This window comes from Schistocerca serialis, chromosome 6 (genome assembly GCF_023864345.2).
Source record: "Schistocerca serialis cubense isolate TAMUIC-IGC-003099 chromosome 6, iqSchSeri2.2, whole genome shotgun sequence".
In the NCBI taxonomy this organism is placed as follows: domain Eukaryota; kingdom Metazoa; phylum Arthropoda; class Insecta; order Orthoptera; family Acrididae; genus Schistocerca; species Schistocerca serialis.
In genome coordinates this window covers 535,719,506-535,738,153 of record NC_064643.1, presented here as the reverse complement: position 1 = coordinate 535,738,153, position 18,648 = coordinate 535,719,506, and the positions used below count along the sequence as shown (strand labels likewise).

General features: G+C 39.9%; 1 protein-coding gene across 2 annotated transcripts in view; it reads right to left on the bottom strand.

Moving 5' to 3' along the window:
- The window catches only part of LOC126483694 (glycerophosphocholine phosphodiesterase GPCPD1-like), a 269,576-nt gene that overhangs the window by 174,089 nt on the left and 76,839 nt on the right, over nt 1-18,648 (bottom strand). For both annotated transcript variants that reach the window (XM_050106782.1, XM_050106780.1), the window contains exon 2: nt 18,370-18,428. The gene's annotated coding sequence lies outside the window, so the exon portion shown is untranslated. The remainder of the gene's footprint in view (nt 1-18,369; nt 18,429-18,648) is intronic.

Sequence of the window (18,648 nt, the reverse complement as noted above, 5' to 3'; positions counted from 1 at the left end):
AAGCGGTGTGCAACAACAAGAGCAGATATGTGACATCCATTTATTCCGAGGTAAGACTTTAATTCTGATTGTTTTACACAGGGCCAAAGACCGATATTTCGGTTTAATTGAATTTCTTTATCACTGAATGGACTTTAAATTTTGTGAAGAATTTATATTTGAGTCAGATTGCGTATTTCTCATTTTTGTTGCCATTGTCAGTACATTTGATTGTGGGCAGGTTACGCATAGAGCCATGTCCATCAGCATTTCTAATTAGTATCGTTATTTTCTTTTAAAATTTTTTTGTGGGGAGGTTACACTTGGCTCCCATTTCTATTAAGTATTGTCAATTTTCTTTCTTTTAAAATTGCGGTAGGGAGGTTACACTTGGCGACACCCAGTCCAGGATCGTATTTCGTTGAGAGTCTTTTGAGCGACAGTCAGATATCTGCTCTTATTTGCTTAGATATAATTAGGATTTAGCGCAACGCTTTTATTAATCTTGTGACTTTCTCTCTACAGGTCAACGGCAATTTGTTGCTTTGTTGTATTTGTGTGTTGCTTTTGCATTGTGCTTATTTGTTTTGTGAAAAATTTTGACTATTGTAAAAATGCCGCGAAAGACTGTGAATAGTGTATCGCGAAGTATTGTGAATGAAATTACCGACTTAAACAACGTGACCGATAGTAATTGTGATACGCAACGTAATGATGACAATCCTGCGTTCACTAACAATCAGTGCATTCCGACCACTAATGATGACTTTCACCTTAATGATGAACAAACGAACTCAATTGTCTCGTCTGTTAACTTGACGACAATTGATGACGCAGAACGCTCTATTGTAATGAGCGCTGCAGAGCTTAACACACCCGATTCGGAAAACTCAAGTAATGTACAGACAAATCTGTCTAATGAAAATGAACAGATCACACAAAGTAGGGCGGATTTATTTAATTCCGGAACAGTGTCTGACAATGTACATCCGACTGACAAACCTTTTTCTAAATTACAGAATGACCAAATGGTCACGGAAAGCGAGAGAGTTCTAGATCCACCACTAAACAGCACAGAGAATATAAACGCTAATTTTGACTTGGTACGAATTATGACAAGATTGCTACAACAACAGAGGGAAATGATGAATAATTTTTTCAAACAACTTAATGGAGGTTTTGACAACCATTGCAGGCAGGTAGATGAGGGTGTCGACAGCCATTACAAACAACTTAGCGAAACAATTGATAAAAGTGTCGATCTCACAAACGAAAAACAAGACGACCGTAAAGAACAGAACAAACAAGTTAGCGAACAGATTACAGCTGTTACCATACAATGTCAGGACACTAAAGTACAATTACGTGTGAATACTAAGACTTGTGCTAATAACAGTAATGAAAAAGTTGGCACTGTTGCACAAGAATTAAATAGTACACATGTAAGCACAACAGAATTACATATACACGAAATTAATGCAGTCACCGAACAATGCCCTAAAAACGAAGTACAGATTCGCGACGAAGTTAATTTAGAGTCAGTGGAAGTTTCATACACTCCGAATACGGAAGTTGACGAGAAAAGTGAACGACACAATAACCAGATTGACGAAAGTATTAAAGTAACAGAATTAACAATTATTTCAGTCACCAATACGTCGCAGAATCCGCCACGTTGCGAGCATTTGTCAGACTTACGCAGCGTGTATAATGTGAACAATTTACAGCAACTACGCGACTTAAAATCCGAAAAGCCACGCGACTTAAAATCTGAAAAGCTACGCAACTTGAAATCCGAAATCACACAGACAAACAGACTTTCACACAAACCTGAACGTATTATCAAACTAAGTGACGAGAACGTAGATTTCGAGCAATTTGCATTTGTAAGAAAATCTAAGGAATTTAATAATGACAGCGTACAGGCACACGCTTTGCACTGTATACGACAATTTATATTTGTACATTCACCGCTATTGCCTGTAATGCAGAAGCTAGCTATGAACCAGATGCGACAATTTATTTTTGTATTTACAACAGCATTGCCTGTAATGAAGAAATTTGAATTAGCACGGATACAACAATTTGCCTTTGAAATTTTACCGCTATTGCCTGTAACACAAAAGCTAAAATTTATTTGCAGTGCGTAAACGACCTCAGGGGATTCATTACGCTTTAATGAATATGTGCCGTAGCGAGCATAGGGCCCCGAGCTGTAGTAGTGCTGTTTCATCTTTAGTTTTCTGCACTGCTGCCTTCTCTTCTACTATCCTTTATATCTATCCAAACTGCTCTTTAACTATTGCTCTACCTAGTATTAAGAAACGTATGTAATGAAAACCGGATACGACAAATCTTTTACCGAATGTGACAATTTTCAGTAGGCACTCCAGTACCGCCGTAATTTTAATTACAGATAAAATCGTAATCATCAGTATGTATAAAATTTTGAGCAGTCGGAACCATATTTTTGTAACAATAGATGTTTTTCACCACAATAGCATGAAAGTCAGCCGCTTAGCATGCCTAACCAACAATGCAGTCTACAAGGTCAACCAAACTTTAATGTTTCGCCGCGTGCATGTATAGTCTCAGCTCCAACAAATAGTAACGCATGGCAGCAAAGAAATAACTACGTACAGACAACACTCTATTTCAATTCCTATCGCAATACACCGTATAGGAATGATTATTAGGACAGACGTAAAAAGAATGATGAGCACAATTTTCAGCGTACATTTAATAACAGTCGATCTTATGAGCAGCAACAACATCAGCAACAACAAATAATCATGAATGGAACAGACAATAGGTGTCATCCATAGCGTAACACGTCAGTAAGAAATAACAGAACAGTTCATATAGTGGATATGCCACAGCATCCTCCCGTAAATAACAGGACGAACGATAGAATTTAACCAGATACAGCACAGATTGCATACTACAGTAACGCAAACATTACTTTTGACACGCAGAATTTTGTTCACGAGAATGTTATTTGAAACATGCTTTATTGAATGCTCTACTTTTATCGCACCCAGATCTCACCAGAAATTTTTCCATTGCCACTGACAGCTCTAACACCGCTTTAGGTGTACATATTTTTCAGGAAATTGAAGAAGATGGTTCTACAGTAATTAAAAACATCGCATTTGCAAGTCGCATTTTGTCACCTGCTGAACGAAATTATTCCGTCACAGAACTGGAAACATTATGTGTTGTATGGGCTTTCACGAGATTTAGGCACTTTCTTTACGGCAGACATACCACCGTCTACACAGACCATAGAGCGATACAATTTTTACTTTCAGCTAAATTCACTCACGACAGGTTAAGCAGATGGAAACTTTATTTACAGGAATTTAATTTTACAATAGTTCACATTCCCGGTACGCAAAATGTTATAGCAGACGCACTATCGCGTTCTCTCAGTAACAATCAGCAAGACGTAGCAACCAACTTCTGCAAAGCAAATTTCAGTGTCATGTACATTCAGCAGGTTGCATTTGAAAATTTTATTTCATCGTCATTACAGGACATAGCACAAGAACAAAATAAGGACAATGTGTGGAAAGAAATTAAACACCTTTGGCAAGATAGGAAAAATGTTACGATTAGGAACCACTACACTGTACGCAATGACATTCTGTTTCGCCGCTCTCATCCTGACAGCAACATTTGGTTATTATGCATTCCTGACGAACTGGTTAACAAACTAATTTGGTACACTCATTTAAGTTACGCACATTACGGAGCACGAAAATGTTTTCTTATACTGAGACAGAACTGTTATTTTACCAACATGGAAAAACGTATACGACGAGTTTTAGCGTCTTGTAAAATTTGCCAGAAAGCTAAATCAGACACCACTTCACATATTCCTCCTTTATATCCCATTATACCTGTGAAATTAAGACACATGGCCGCAGTAGATATTTTTGGTCCGATTCCGAGAACTAACAGAGGTTTTTGCTACATTTTTGTCGCTGTTGAGCTCACTTCAAAATTTGTTACTTTCACTCCGTTACGCAAAGCTACTGCTAAAACTGTTTCGAAAGCATTTGTAAAACATTTACTATTTCATGTAGGGCATGTAATGAAAGTAATTTCTGATAATGGATCTCAATTTCGTAGTAGTGTATGGACACGCATGTTACGAGCTAGAAACATTTCTCCGATCTATATATCCAAGTACCACGCTTCTTCGAACCCTTGTGAAAGATTAATGAAGGAAATTGGTAAACTGTGTAGAATATACTGCCACAAAAGACATATTGATTGGGATACACACATACTCTCATTCCAAGATGTAATTAATTCCATTCCAAATGAATCCACTATGCTATCTCCGACTGTTATACTGAAAAACGTTGAACCACCGAACAAAATTAAAGAATTAATAGAATTCCCCAAAAATCGTCGCCTACGACACCACGAAATAATTGACATTGCGCTGAACAACATCAAACGTGCCGCAGAGCGCCGGAGAAGACAGCAAAAACAGGTTTGTAGACGCCGCGACTTTCACGTTGGACAGAAGATATTAGTACGTACACACTATTTATCCAGCAAATTAAAAGGTAAGTGCAGTAAATTTGAACTTCTATACGCAGGTCCGTATCGGATTCGCAGCATCCCTCACCCCAATGTTGTACACGTCGAAACTTTGAGAACCAGAAAATCGAAAGGCAATCACCATATATCAAACATTAAACCGTTTATTGAGTGAAACCACTGTATGATTCAACACACTATGATGCCATTTACTAATGCAATTAATTCACCTGACTACTTATTGATGATTATCGTATTTTTTCTTGGCAAGTGCCCGGCAAGGTAAGGTTAGCAGGTCGCTTTTCTTGTCGTCACACATCAGACCGTGCATATTTTTCCAGATGAATTTACACATTTATGACTATTTCTGCAATTATATTTATGTGACTACTTATTGATGATTATCGTATTTTTTTTCTTGGCAAGTGCCCGGCAAGGTAAGGTTAGCAGGTCGCTTTTCTTGTCGTTACACATCAGACCGTGCACATTTTCCATTTTTTTGTGTATATGACTGTGCTCCAGTTTTGTTTGTATGGACTGTGAAATAGTTAAGATATAACACATACCAGTCGACTTTGACATTTTTTTTTGCCTTATGACATCTCAACATCGTGACTGTTTCACAGTTTTTTTGCTACTGCATTGTATTATTCTGTGTACATTTTTGCATCTGAACACTGTCAACGTCTTTAACATATTACGTTTTCTGTCATGTTATGCTGTAGGGTTACTTATGTTACCATAAACCAGTCATTATCTAGGGGGTATATGATTTAAATGCAAGACATTAATCTCTGTTCATCAATTTCAGAAAGAAATGATGCGTGTAAGAAATAAATTCAGCAGAAATGGGAATTTCACATACGGAATAAACGAAAGAAGATGCAATAACTTTATGAGGAAAAGTAAATGGATCAGGATTAACAAGCATTAACAAGAATATACTATACTCATCACAGAATAGCAGTCTTAACTAATTTTTCTTTCAGAATACAAGGTGATTGATGCAGGCTGTCAGAGAGAACTACACATCTTAGTTTTAGTGATGAAATATGCTAGTGATAAGGAATAGTTGTGTAATGAGTAATGAAGTGATTTTTTTGCAGATGATAATGAATACTGATGAATAATGATGAAGGATATGCTGTTATGAATAATGAAGTTTTTCTTTACAGGTGATGATAATAATGAAGTTATGATAATATGGATAATGAATAATGAAGTTTTTTCTTTACAGATGAGGATAAGGTTGAAGTTATGTATTTATGCTACGTAGTTATTTAAGTATTTGTTGCAGTTTGCTTTGACAGCAGGTGTTACATTGCATAGTAGGATGACGGAAAGTTTTGGAAAGGACAGCTATGGAACACATTTTATACACATTTCACTACTTGTTAATTCGAAGTTCACTACTTTTCAGCATAGTGTGCGTTTCTTCTTTCAGGTCAATAATCCGTTTTTGTATTTTTTCCAGGAGAAGTTTTTCATGACACTTACTAAACCTGTTACTTATTATACCTGTTCTAGTACTTGCATTTTTATATTTTTTACCCATTTGTGTTTATCATTTATAAATGTGATCACATGTACTGCCTTGTTACATAATCTTGCTACAGCTGACTCATGACGAATGACGTTACCTATCCTCATTTGCAGCAATAGGTCAAAAGCAAAAAGTATTATGCCTCAGCAATTAATTATCGATCCCAACGCAATGCATTGCTACCAAAAAAAAAAATGTATTAACAGTCCCAAATAGTGATACCAGTTTGAGAAAATTCTGAATAATACTGATCAACTCTGAATAGCATGTCACTTGATTAATGACCTCTTAAGGAGAATATATTCAAAATGATGCTTTGTCACTAGCTAATAACTGCCACTGTTTTGTAATGAGTGTAATGCCCATGATTATTAATGCTATGACTGTAATTAACTGATTTTTAATAATGACTTCGTAATAATCTGAATAATACTGAATGATGATTTTATTCAATACTTGCTGGCCACTGAGTGCCAATAATTAATGTCACTCCACGAATTGTTATTAATTATGCCATTGATTAGCTCTTGTTTCCAATGTTGATACTTTGTAATTTGAAATGAATGTGACGGTTTAATAATGCTTTGTAATTAATTAAGGCTAATAATTCTTAATATATTGAAATGACAAATGATCAATTAATTAACTGTAATTATACAAATGATTAATTAACTGTAATTAGACAAATGATTAATTAACGACAAATGATTAATTAACTGTAATTATACAAATGATTAATTAACTGTAATTAGACAAATGATTAATTTAAGACAAATGATTAATTAACTGTAATTAGGAGAAGGTTAATGATTCTTGATTATACTCTGTAACTGAAAAGAATGCGATTATTTCATAATGCTTTGTAACCAGGAAAAGAAGGCTACTGATTCTGTGTAAAACAATTAATGAACATTTTTCTGTAATACTACATACTTGGTACAGAAATGTTCAATAACTGGGCTATGAATGCCACGAACTATCAATGAAGACTGTAATTGTCAATATTATGTGACTTGATGTCCTTCACCTCATAAGCTGACTACCCTGAATTACTGCAATGTCCATTTGTCCTGTTTATCCCAGTGATCATGGAGCACTATATTTGGTTTTGCACTAATTCTACGTTGGTGTGCCTCGTAAGAGTGTGGTGTTGACACGACATGCTGTCCACCACCATGAGCGATGAAGACATTATTATGGTCCCACTGTTTGGTGTACCTAATGTACTGCCAAAATGAAAACATGGAACATTACTACGACAGTTCAGTGTCTTGGCTACACTGATAAATTCTGATGGGAAAAGAACTTCAAGTTGTGTCACTTGGTGTTGTACTACTGTGGAAAGATATGGACTTTCAGAGCAGCTGTGTGCAATCTAAAGTGCTACAACCATGATGCAATCCTTCCCTTTCCTATCCTGATTCTTGTCACATAAAGAAAAAATTTTTTTGGTAACATCATTTATGTTCATAGGTTATACATTTTTCGATTCGCTAAACTCCAGTGTGAGTACACTTATGTCACTGGTCGACATGATGTTTGCCATTATGTTTATTTGTTGTGAAAATACTAAAGACATTTTTCAGTGCATGTGCACTTTGGACATGAATTTTTTTTGCCATTATGTTTATTTGTTGTGACAATGCTAAAGACATTTTTCAGTGCATGTACACTTGTCAACATAATATTTTTTGCCAGTCTGTTTATTTGTTCTGAATATGCTCAAGAATTTTTTCAGTGCCTGTGCACTTTGTTATCTGTCAAATAATTTGTATATACTTTTCTGATTTGCTACTATGTTTTGTACTCACATTTTGTCTTTGTCTGATATATTTTGTACTTAGTGCGTGTGCACAACATTTACTTTATGTACTACATCTAATTATTCTTGCCAGTCTGTTTATTTGTTCTGAATATGCTAAAGAATTTTTTCAGTGCCTGTGCACTTTGTTATCTGTCAAATAATTTGTATATACTTTTCTGATTTGCTACTATGTTTTGTACTCACATTTTGTCTTTGTCTGATATATTTTGTACTTAGTGCGTGTGCACAACATTTACTTTATGTACTACATCTAATTATTCTTGCCAGTCTGTTTATTTGTTCTGCATATGCTAAAGAATTTTTTCAGTGCCTGTGCACTTTATCTGTCAAAAAGTTTGTATATACTTTTTTCTGATTTGCTACTATGTTTAGTATTCACATTTTGTCCTTGTCTGATATATTTTGTACTTAGTGCGTGTGCACAACATTTAAATATTCTGTAAGTTGTAGGATTTTGTTAATTAAAGAAAAATTTTGCCGCGCTTGGCAAGTCCAAATGACTCACCATCGCTGCCAAATTTTTGCCCCCCGAGTGGAGGGTTATGAAACACGTATGTAACGCAGCAGCGATGGCGAGGCATTGTAGCATCTGTGACCAGAGAGTATGCGCTTGACCGCGCGAGTGTTGCGAGCGGTTCTCAGTCAGTAGTAGTCTTTGCGAGTTAGTTGTCGCTATGCAGAGTAGCAGTCAGTCGGTCGTTGCGAGTCTGTCAGTTTAGTCGTTGCGAGTCTGTAGCTCTGTCTAGTTGAGAGCAGTACTCAGTCTGTAGTCGTCATGCAGAGCGGTCGGTCAGTAGTAGCAGCCCAGTGCGGTTGTGTGATGTAGGCGGTCGGCAACAATGGTCAAGATGAGGAATAAGGTATACTGTTAATTAATATAATCATTAGATAATGAAAAATTTTATTTATTGTAATTATTCTCCAACAAGTTCCCCAATAATAATTTTTATTTCAAAAGCATTTTTTCAAAAATTTATTTTTTTTATTGAACTAAAGATCTCGTTGCACTTCCCATTTCATTCCACTTCTTTTGAAGAAAAATTTCACTAGAATCAAAAAAAAAAAAAAAAAAAAACAGAATATTATTATTTGCAATGCAGTTCCTCCAAGCGGTGTGCAACAACAAGAGCAGATATGTGACATCCATTTATTCCGAGGTAAGACTTTAATTCTGATTGTTTTACACAGGGCCAAAGACCGATATTTCGGTTTAATTGAATTTCTTTATCACTGAATGGACTTTAAATTTTGTGAAGAATTTATATTTGAGTCAGATTGCGTATTTCTCATTTTTGTTGCCATTGTCAGTACATTTGATTGTGGGCAGGTTACGCATAGAGCCATGTCCATCAGCATTTCTAATTAGTATCGTTATTTTCTTTTAAAATTTTTTTGTGGGGAGGTTACACTTGGCTCCCATTTCTATTAAGTATTGTCATTTCTTTCTTATAAAATTGCGGTGGGGAGGTTACAAAGGGGAAACTTTATTGACACATTCCTGGGGTCAGATACATCACATGATCACACTGACAGAACCACAGGCACATAGACACAGGCAACAGAGCATGCACAATGTCGGCACTAGTACAGTGTATATCCACCTTTCGCAGCAATGCAGGCTGCTATTCTCCCATGGAGACGATCGTAGAGATGCTGGATGTAGTCCTGTGGAACGGCTTGCCATGCCATTTCCACCTGGCGCCTCAGTTGGACCAGCGTTCGTGCTGGACGTGCAGACCGCGTGAGACGACGCTTCATCCAGTCCCAAACATGCTCAATGGGGGACAGATCCGGAGATCTTGCTGGCCAGGGTAGTTGACGTACACCTTCTAGAGCACGTTGGGTGGCACGGGATACATGCGGACGTGCATTGTCCTGTTGGAACAGCAAGTTCCCTTGCCGGTCTAGGAATGGTAGAACGATGGGTTCGATGACGGTTTGGATGTACCGTGCACTATTCAGTGTCCCCTCGACGATCACCAGTGGTGTACGGCCAGTGTAGGAGATCGCTCCCCACACCATGATGCCGGGTGTTGGCCCTGTGTGCCTCGGTCGTATGCAGTCCTGATTGTGGCGCTCACCTGCACGGCGCCAAACACGCATACGACCATCATTGGCACCAAGGCAGAAGCGACTCTCATCGCTGAAGACGACACGTCTCCATTCGTCTCTCCATTCACGCCTGTCGCGACACCACTGGAGGCGGGCTGCACGATGTTGGGGCGTGAGCGGAAGACGGCCTAACGGTGAGCGGGACCGTAGCCCAGCTTCATGGAGACGGTTGCGAATGATCCTCGCCGATACTCCAGGAGCAACAGTGTCCCTAATTTGCTGGGAAGTGGCGGTGCGGTCCCCTACGGCACTGCGTAGGATCCTACGGTCTTGGCGTGCATCCGTGCGTCGCTGCGGTCCGGTCCCAGGTCGACGGGCACGTGCACCTTCCGCCGACCACTGGCGACAACATCGATGTACTGTGGAGACCTCACGCCCCACGTGTTGAGCAATTCGGCGGTACGTCCACCCGGCCTCCCGCATGCCCACTATACGCCCTCGCTCAAAGTCCGTCAAGTGCACATACGGTTCACGTCCACGCTGTCGCGGCATGCTACCAGTGTTAAAGACTGCGATGGAGCTCCGTATGCCACGGCAAACTGGCTGACACTGACAGCGGCGGTGCAGAAATGCTGCGCAGCTAGCGCCATTCGACGGCCAACACCGCGGTTCCTGGTGTGTCCGCTGTGCCGTGCGTGTGATCATTGCTTGTACAGCCCTCTCGCAGTGTCCGGAGCAAGTATGATGGGTCTGACACACCGGTGTCAATGTGTTCTTTTTTCCATTTCCAGGAGTGTATATTACGTGTTTACGACAACACTGGTAGTAGCAGAGAAAAATAACTAGCACACTGAAATAGGTACATATTAATGTGCCAATGATCACAATATCTACACTTACACCGCTAACACGCTTGTGTTCTTAAAAACACACAGTTGAAGTTCGCTGTATGTATATAAATGTTTTATTTGGCATCTAAAACATTCGCGTGATGTAAAAAGCTACTAATCTGAGTGCTGGACTCGACGCCATACATAGCCCAGAAACTCATTAGTTTCTGCCAAGACCTCTACGAATTCTGGGAGATGTGTGCCTTGGGTGAGCAGCCAACTGCGAAGACCTGTTCACGTTTTAGTCATTCTGAATTCTTTGTCCTGGCAAAGACGCGCTGACGTAGATCCACAAAATCATTGCAGTCTTCTTGCCTTACGTCATCAAGTGTCTCATACTAGAAATTTTCAGCTTAGGCTGTAAGTAAATTTGAAAACTTGCTAGGTATCTGCGGACTTATCACAGAAAAGTTTTTGATCAGTACTGAAATTTCCTTTCGCCCTGGAGAGTGACACTGGATTCGTATTCTGGAGGGATATGCTTTACTTCCAGATTTTTTCAGCCTGCTTTCAAGTTTCTTGCTGCTTCTCTCGAACTACAGCCAAGAAAGCCATGGCCGATATCCACCTCCGTCCATGTAATACTCTCCCTAATGACCTTAATGTGCCAGGACCTTGAAATCAAATATTTCTTCGTTCATCTTGAAGTCGCTTTACAAAACACGGCCTCTTACGATAGCTGAAGTTTCGACCTGACTGTTGTATTTCTTGGATAACTGCATTTACAGTATTCATAGTTTTTTCGGTTTAGTTGACTTACGCAGAGCTGAAGTTTGTTAATCTCTTACACATTCGAATTTTATACCATAGGTAACAAAATTTATTTCAGCAGCAACCAAGTGAAGTCATGTCTGCTAAAAGTCTACAACTCTTTCCATAGTTGCATTCTTAAATAATTTTTTTCTAAAAATTTTGTGATTGAGCTCAATAATATTTTTCCAACATTCCATTTCGTTTCGTAACTGAGATACAGAATTTCCATTGAGAGTCTGATAATTACCTCGAATACTTCCCATTTCTAAAATACCGAGTTTAACTTCGTCTAAGAACGGGACCACGTCTGCGCGTTATCACCGATTTCTTCCAAATTTATGGTGTATGCAGGGCTTGGCCAGAAATAAAAGTGACAGACGTGGACGCACCAGATGGCCAAGCTTTTAGAAAAAAACAGCATCTTTGGCATAATTCAGGAGAGGCATAAGCCATTTATGTTAGAGTAGTTCCCAGGAAGCGGTTGGCGCTGCGGAAAGAGCACAGAACTGTAGTCAGAGGACCGTGGAGTCGAGTCTGTATGTGCTCAGAGCCATTTGAACCATCTGATAGCGAGGTGTACATATACAGATGGCATTTTTATCGCGTATACAAGATGTCGAAGGACAGTGCATTGACGGAGCTGTCATTTGTACTCAGGTGATTCATATGAAAAGGTTTCCGACCTTATTATGGCCCCACGACGGAAATTAACTGACTTTGACGCGAAATTGTAGTTGGAGCTAGACGATTGTGCAATTATATTTAGGAAATCGTTAGAGGATTCAGTACTCCGAGATCCAAGTATCAAGAAAGTGCCGAGCATACCGAATTTCAGGCATCTCTCACCACGACAACGCAGTGCCCGACAGCCTTCACTTAACGACCGAGAACAGAAGCTTTTGCGTAGAGCTGTCAGTGGTAACAGGCAAGTAACACTGCGTGAAATAACTGCAGAAATCAGTGTGGGACTTACGACGAACGCATATGTTAGGACAGTGCGGCGAGATTTGGCTTTAATGGGCTATGGCAGCAGACGACCGACGCGGGTGCTTTTGCTAACAGCACATTGCTTGCAGCGCCTCTCCTCGGCTCGTGACCATACCGGTTGGACCCTAGGCGACTGGAAAACCGTGTCCTGGTCAGATGAGTCCCGATTGCAGTTGTTAATAGCTGATAGATGGGTTCGAATGTGGCGCAGACCGCACGAAGCCATGGACCCAAGTTGTCAACAAGTCACTGTGCAAGCTGGTCGTGGCTCCACAATCGTAAGGACTCTGTTTACATGGAATGGACTGGTCCTCTGGTCCGACTGAACCAATCATTGACTGGAAATGGTTATTTTCAGTTACTTGGACTTTATTGTCACAAACAACGATGTAATTTTTATGGATGACAATGCACCGTGTAACCGGGTCACAGTTGTTGGCGATTGGTTTGAAGAACATTCTGGACAGTTCGTGCGAATGATTTGGCCACACAGATCGCCCGACTTGAGTCCCATCGAACATTTATGGGACATGATCGAGAGGTTAGTTCGTGCAGAAAATCCTGCTCCGGCAACACTTTTGCAATTGTAGACGGCTGTAGAGGCAGCATGGATCAATGTTTCTGCAGGGGACTTCCAGCGTCTCATTTAATCCATGCTACGTCGTGTTGCTACACTAAACCGAGCAAAAGGAGGTCCGACATAATATTATTTGCGATGTAACTAACGTAAGAATTGAAACTAAAGAAGTTTCCACACAGAAACTCGACCCCACGACTCTCGGATTACCGTTGTGTTGTTCTCTTTCGGCTGCGCCAATCGCTTGCTAGAAACTAGGGAAACATAAATAGCGCATGCCTCGCCCGATCTGCACCAAAAATGCTATTTTGACTAAACGCTCGGCCATCTGGAGCTCCAACTTCTGTGACTTTCAATTCTGGCCAGGCCCTCCGTGTATCATAAGTTAACACCTATCGATGATGACTAGCAGGAGGTGCTCCCTTATGAACAGAAGACCCTCGCGAACAAGAAAGAATATTGGTAGCCATCTACAAACCTTACCTGCTTGGGGCTTCTTTATTTACTCGTGGTATTTATCACTTGACCTACCAATTAAGTTATCGTCAAACACACGTGAGCTGTATATAATGCTCTCCCTTTACGGCGCGCCAGGGTGAAAAATTGAATTTTGAAGGTTATGTAGTCTTCCAAAATCTTTGTGCCTCCGAAAGTCGTCGCCACAAAAGTCATTTTACTTGAGTGTGAAACACAAGTATCTCCCGTACAGTGTTGTGGTACGAGGAATAACGATCATACTTCTCTGTCGCTCTGTCGGCTGTTGTAATGTCCTTAGCTTGTTCACGAGACACATAGAAATTTACTAAACTAAGGAATAAGAGCGTATTGATTATGTATAAATGTGATGTAAATCATTATAACAGTCCCTGGTCACTGTCAATAGCCGCGTGGGGTAGCCAAGTGATCTAGAGCGTCTTGTCACGGTCCGCGCGGCTCCCCCCGTCGGAGGTTCGAGTCCTCCCTCGGGCATGGGTGTGTGTGTGTCGTCCTCAGCGCACGTTAGTTTAAGTTAGGTGGAGTAGTGTGTAAGCTTAGGGACCGATGGTCTGAGCAGTTTGGTCCGATAAGACCTTTCCACAAATTTCCAAATTTCCATCATCAACAATTAATGTAATTTCCCCTATTGTTTACTCCAACAATCTCGAAATATTCTCGTGTGAAACTAATTGAAGGGCTGGATATGCCAACCAAATTATCTTGAAAGGCGTGAATAGGAGGAAACAGTTCCATTCTACTTCCATGGAGATTACTGCCTCAGAAAAAATAATTGATTTAGAAAGAATAGCCTGTAGTTATATTGCAAGATAGCGAAATTAAGTGCAGACCGCCTGTTTTTCATGTCCTTAAATCCAAACATTGTTTGGTGCTGTTGTATCATCATAATTGGATGTAAATGATCCACGTTATATGTTCTTTAAAGTAATGGAATTGGGGATAGGATTGAGGTGTTAGAGTGGAGGGATATGATTGTGAGAGGGGTAGGAGAAGGAAGATAAACTAGGGTGAAATATGGAGAAGTGCAAATTAAGAGTATGAGAACGTTCTGCAACTTATTATAACAAATACACTTAAGCCCAAAAAAATGTTTGAAACAACGAGGGTGTACATAAAGAAGAAAGATGTAAAATATTAACAACGTTTATATTATTTACAAAGCTTTAAGAGCTGTCACATAACAAATTCGGAGGCATTACTGTTCAGCAACCCTTCACAATATAAAACAATGTTCAATAAAAACAATACCAGCGAGCACATATGCCCGTAATAGCTGTTACGAGACCAGTTAAAGGCACTGCTATATTTGTAACTCGAAGGTTACTGGATTAGAGCAGTTTAGGCCAGAAGATGACGTAGTGTAACGTCGAAACCGGTTACCTAGAAATAAACCTATAAAACGGCGATTGGTATTGTTTTTATTGAACATTGAACAGCTTTAGTCCCATACTCCACCAGAAGATGGAGTTACGTTCATTGAATATAAAACAATGTCTTATTTCTGCCTCACAGTGATTGTTTCATTTCAGGCTTAATGGCTAGACAAAATAATTTTATGCACCTGGCCTCAAAGCAAGCTCTTTATACAATATTGGTGGATTTACTGCAAAGCAAACACACTCGTTCCTGTTACCAAAGCTTTTTCGATGCAGAAACACATTACCTGACTTGTCATCAGTGCAACATAGGAAATTACATCCCTCGCTTTTAACCTTGCTACTCGCAGGAATAGCTTCTGAGCATCAGAATGTCTTCTTTCTATGTATATCTCCAAATAATGTTACTTTAAAATAAGCATTGTACTTTTGCAGAAACCTTTGCCATAAGAGTAGTGCAGCTTTATTCGTGCTATTTGCGATCGCTTGTCTCACCAAAATAAGATGTTAAGCTTCTTTAGAATGATGCAACAGAGCCACGCAGAGTCCGTGCAGGATATGGTGCACTGGGCGAGTTCATTCGTTTGTTCGGGAGGGGAGGCCGACAGTGTTTGCTCCCTTCCGGCCGGTCGGCAGTGACAGGACTGAGGTGCGCGCCCTGCAATCTTTGTCAGTCGATTTTACAGAAAGTATTTGTACAAAAATTTCATTTTTGCGTTACTTGCATAGCTCTACATGTCAGATTCATGATGATGTGCCCATCATTTAGTTAATGGTCATAGTTATTGTGATATTTGCATGGAAGTAAGATAAGTGAAATTCGAAAAAGTTTGCAATGAAAATAGGTGTCGCTATGACCTTGCGTTTGGAGTATGTTACATAATATGTTGTTACACGTGAAATTTAGCGAAGATAACGAATTTTTCTTTAGACTTCGATGGAGGTCTCTATCTGTCACCAATATCAAGAATATTGATCTGATTTAGAACACTCTCTTGCGATTGTGCGCGCCAGCAATAAAGTCAGAGAGAAATATCCACAACATTCCTGTTATTACATAAATTGTTTGAGATATCAAAACGAGATCTTGGAAAATATACCATGCAAAGAAGAAAATATTTTGCTATATGGTTATTAAGGGCCATTGGTGGCTGGTGAAACGAGAAATGCTATGGGTTTTGGAACAACGTAAGTGCAGACACGACACATTTATTTTTGTTCCGGGGATGTGCTTTTTCATAAGCTACTGACCTTACTTTTCCTCAGTTCCTCGAGTAATAAGCTTAATAAACCACCGTTTCAGAATTCACTCAAAACTGCGTCTGTACAACATATTAGTGAGGTGATGTAGTGTAAACTCAAAAAAATGATTCAAATGGCTCTGAGCACTATGGGACTTAACATCTATGGTCATCAGTCCCCTAGAACTTAGAACTACTTAAACCTAACTAACTTAAGGACAGCACACAACACCCAGTCATCACAAGGCAGAGAAAATCCCTGGCCCCGCCGGGAATCGAACCCAGGAACCCGGGCGCGGGAAGCGAGAACGCTACCGCACGACCACGAGCTGCAGACAGTGTAAACTCCACTGGGTTTTGGCAAAAGAAGCAAATTTTAATACGGCAACAATAGAAATGTGTAGGTTTTATTCAAAATTAGCCACTTATGACGCTTCTCTGAAAATTTCAAATGGTTATAATCAAGGCGAAAAAAAAAATCGCTCTTTTTCTTGCGTTTTGAGCGGCATTCTTTTTAGATACTAACCAAAGCAGATGTGACAGCCCTTTTTGAATCTTCACCAGGCAAGTGTGGACATGGAGAAGAGTTCAGTTTGGAACGGCACTTTCATTCCTGCAGCGCTCAGCGTTTCTTCTACAGTGCTTTCCCGTAACCTCCACCACTAACGCTCTCCCCAAGCGTGCCCTGTTTATTGCGCATCTAACCACCAGCTATATGCAAGGACTCTACACACGTGTTCGCTCAGTAGTGTAGAGAAACGTTCGCCAGTGGGAAACGTTTCAGTTATATTTGTTGAGTGTTTCTCGCAGAGTCAAGGCTCTCATTCTTAAGTTACCGCCGCTTGTCTGCACAATTACGCCGCAAGAGCTCCAGACTGGGGATCTCGTTTCCAGCTGTTCCCGTAGCTCCAGTCATACTGAAACTAACCACTAATTGCACGCATGAGCTGCTGGTAAGATCTCTTAAAAAATGCATGTTTCAGCCATCTGGAAACGTATGGTAATCATACCAATGAGCACTAAAAAAAGTGTGCTTGGTAATTTTTAATATAAAAACAGGTAAAATTGCATGTGCTCACGAGAAGTATAATGTGAAGTAATGTTCTAAAATATAAAATGCAGCATAGGCAAGTTCGAAGGTGGTGCAAAAGCAACGAAGTAAATTCAGAGTGATAAAAATCACTGAGAAAGTTCAGATCTCCAGCATTATTTCTGTACTGCATTTTGCCCCTGCCTAAGGTCTACGAATGCCTTAATATTTAAATGTTTTTCTTCTTCCGTTTATGAGTACAAGACATCACTGGTTATCGTTTACCTTGTGTTTCAACAGTAAATCGTTTCATGCAATATTGTTTAGGCGCTCTTACGACACTAAAGTCTTGTCGCAACATGGAGTTTTGGATTTACTTTGAAATGGTCTGTTTGTAGACATACATTTGGACGTGCAAGCGCTAACAGCGATGATAGTCATTATCACGTAACACTTGTTCTTGGGATCCAACTATAGAGAAAAATTTCCATAGATATAAATGTTCCATCTGCTTACATTCGTATAAGAAACGTTTCACGTCGCAAGTTGCAGTTGCCACAACGAAGAGAAGTAATAATGGTATTGCCGTCAGAGACGTTTTAGCCATACAGCACAGTGTTATGGATTGCTGCAATATCCAGTTTTTCAGAGCAAATTGACCATTGGTGGTTTTGAATTGAAAGCAATAATGCTATTTATGACTGTGTAATAGTTTTGAACCAATGTAAGTAATACGTGACTGACATAACTGTGAGTATCTATGAACATTAAAAGAGTGCATTCGAGAAAAAGTGGGCTTGCAAGGTGACCATCACACGAAGTTGTACTGCCATCATTGTAAAAAGGGTTAGCATTTCAATCGGGGTATCACACGATGCGGGTTTGTGATACTGTCCGTAGGTGTGGGTGCGATCACCAATTAGTATGGTTCCATCTAGGATGTTGAATCGTGGGAAAACAAAACTTCTGCAACCGTCTGGACGGGTGTTAGGGTTGCTGGCGGAAATGTACAGCTAACAGCGACAGTTCATGCAGAGTGGAAAGACTGTTAGTGATAGGAAAGTTACCGTTGCTGCTGGGAACCGACGGTGTCTCCTGGGTCCACAACAATCGTCTCGTCTCGGGCCTGTAACATACCAAGATCGTCATCACAGTGGTCCATTTGATTATGAAATTAACTGCTCAGTGTAATTTGTCGTCTGAGATTTGAATGTGATTTTTGTGTTGTCAGCTGTCATGAGGTGTCCGGTTGTTTTCTGTTTTCAAATGGTGCCAATGGCTCTGAGCACTATGGGACTTAACATCTGCCGGCCAGAGTGGCCAAGCGGTTCTAGGCGCTTCAGTCT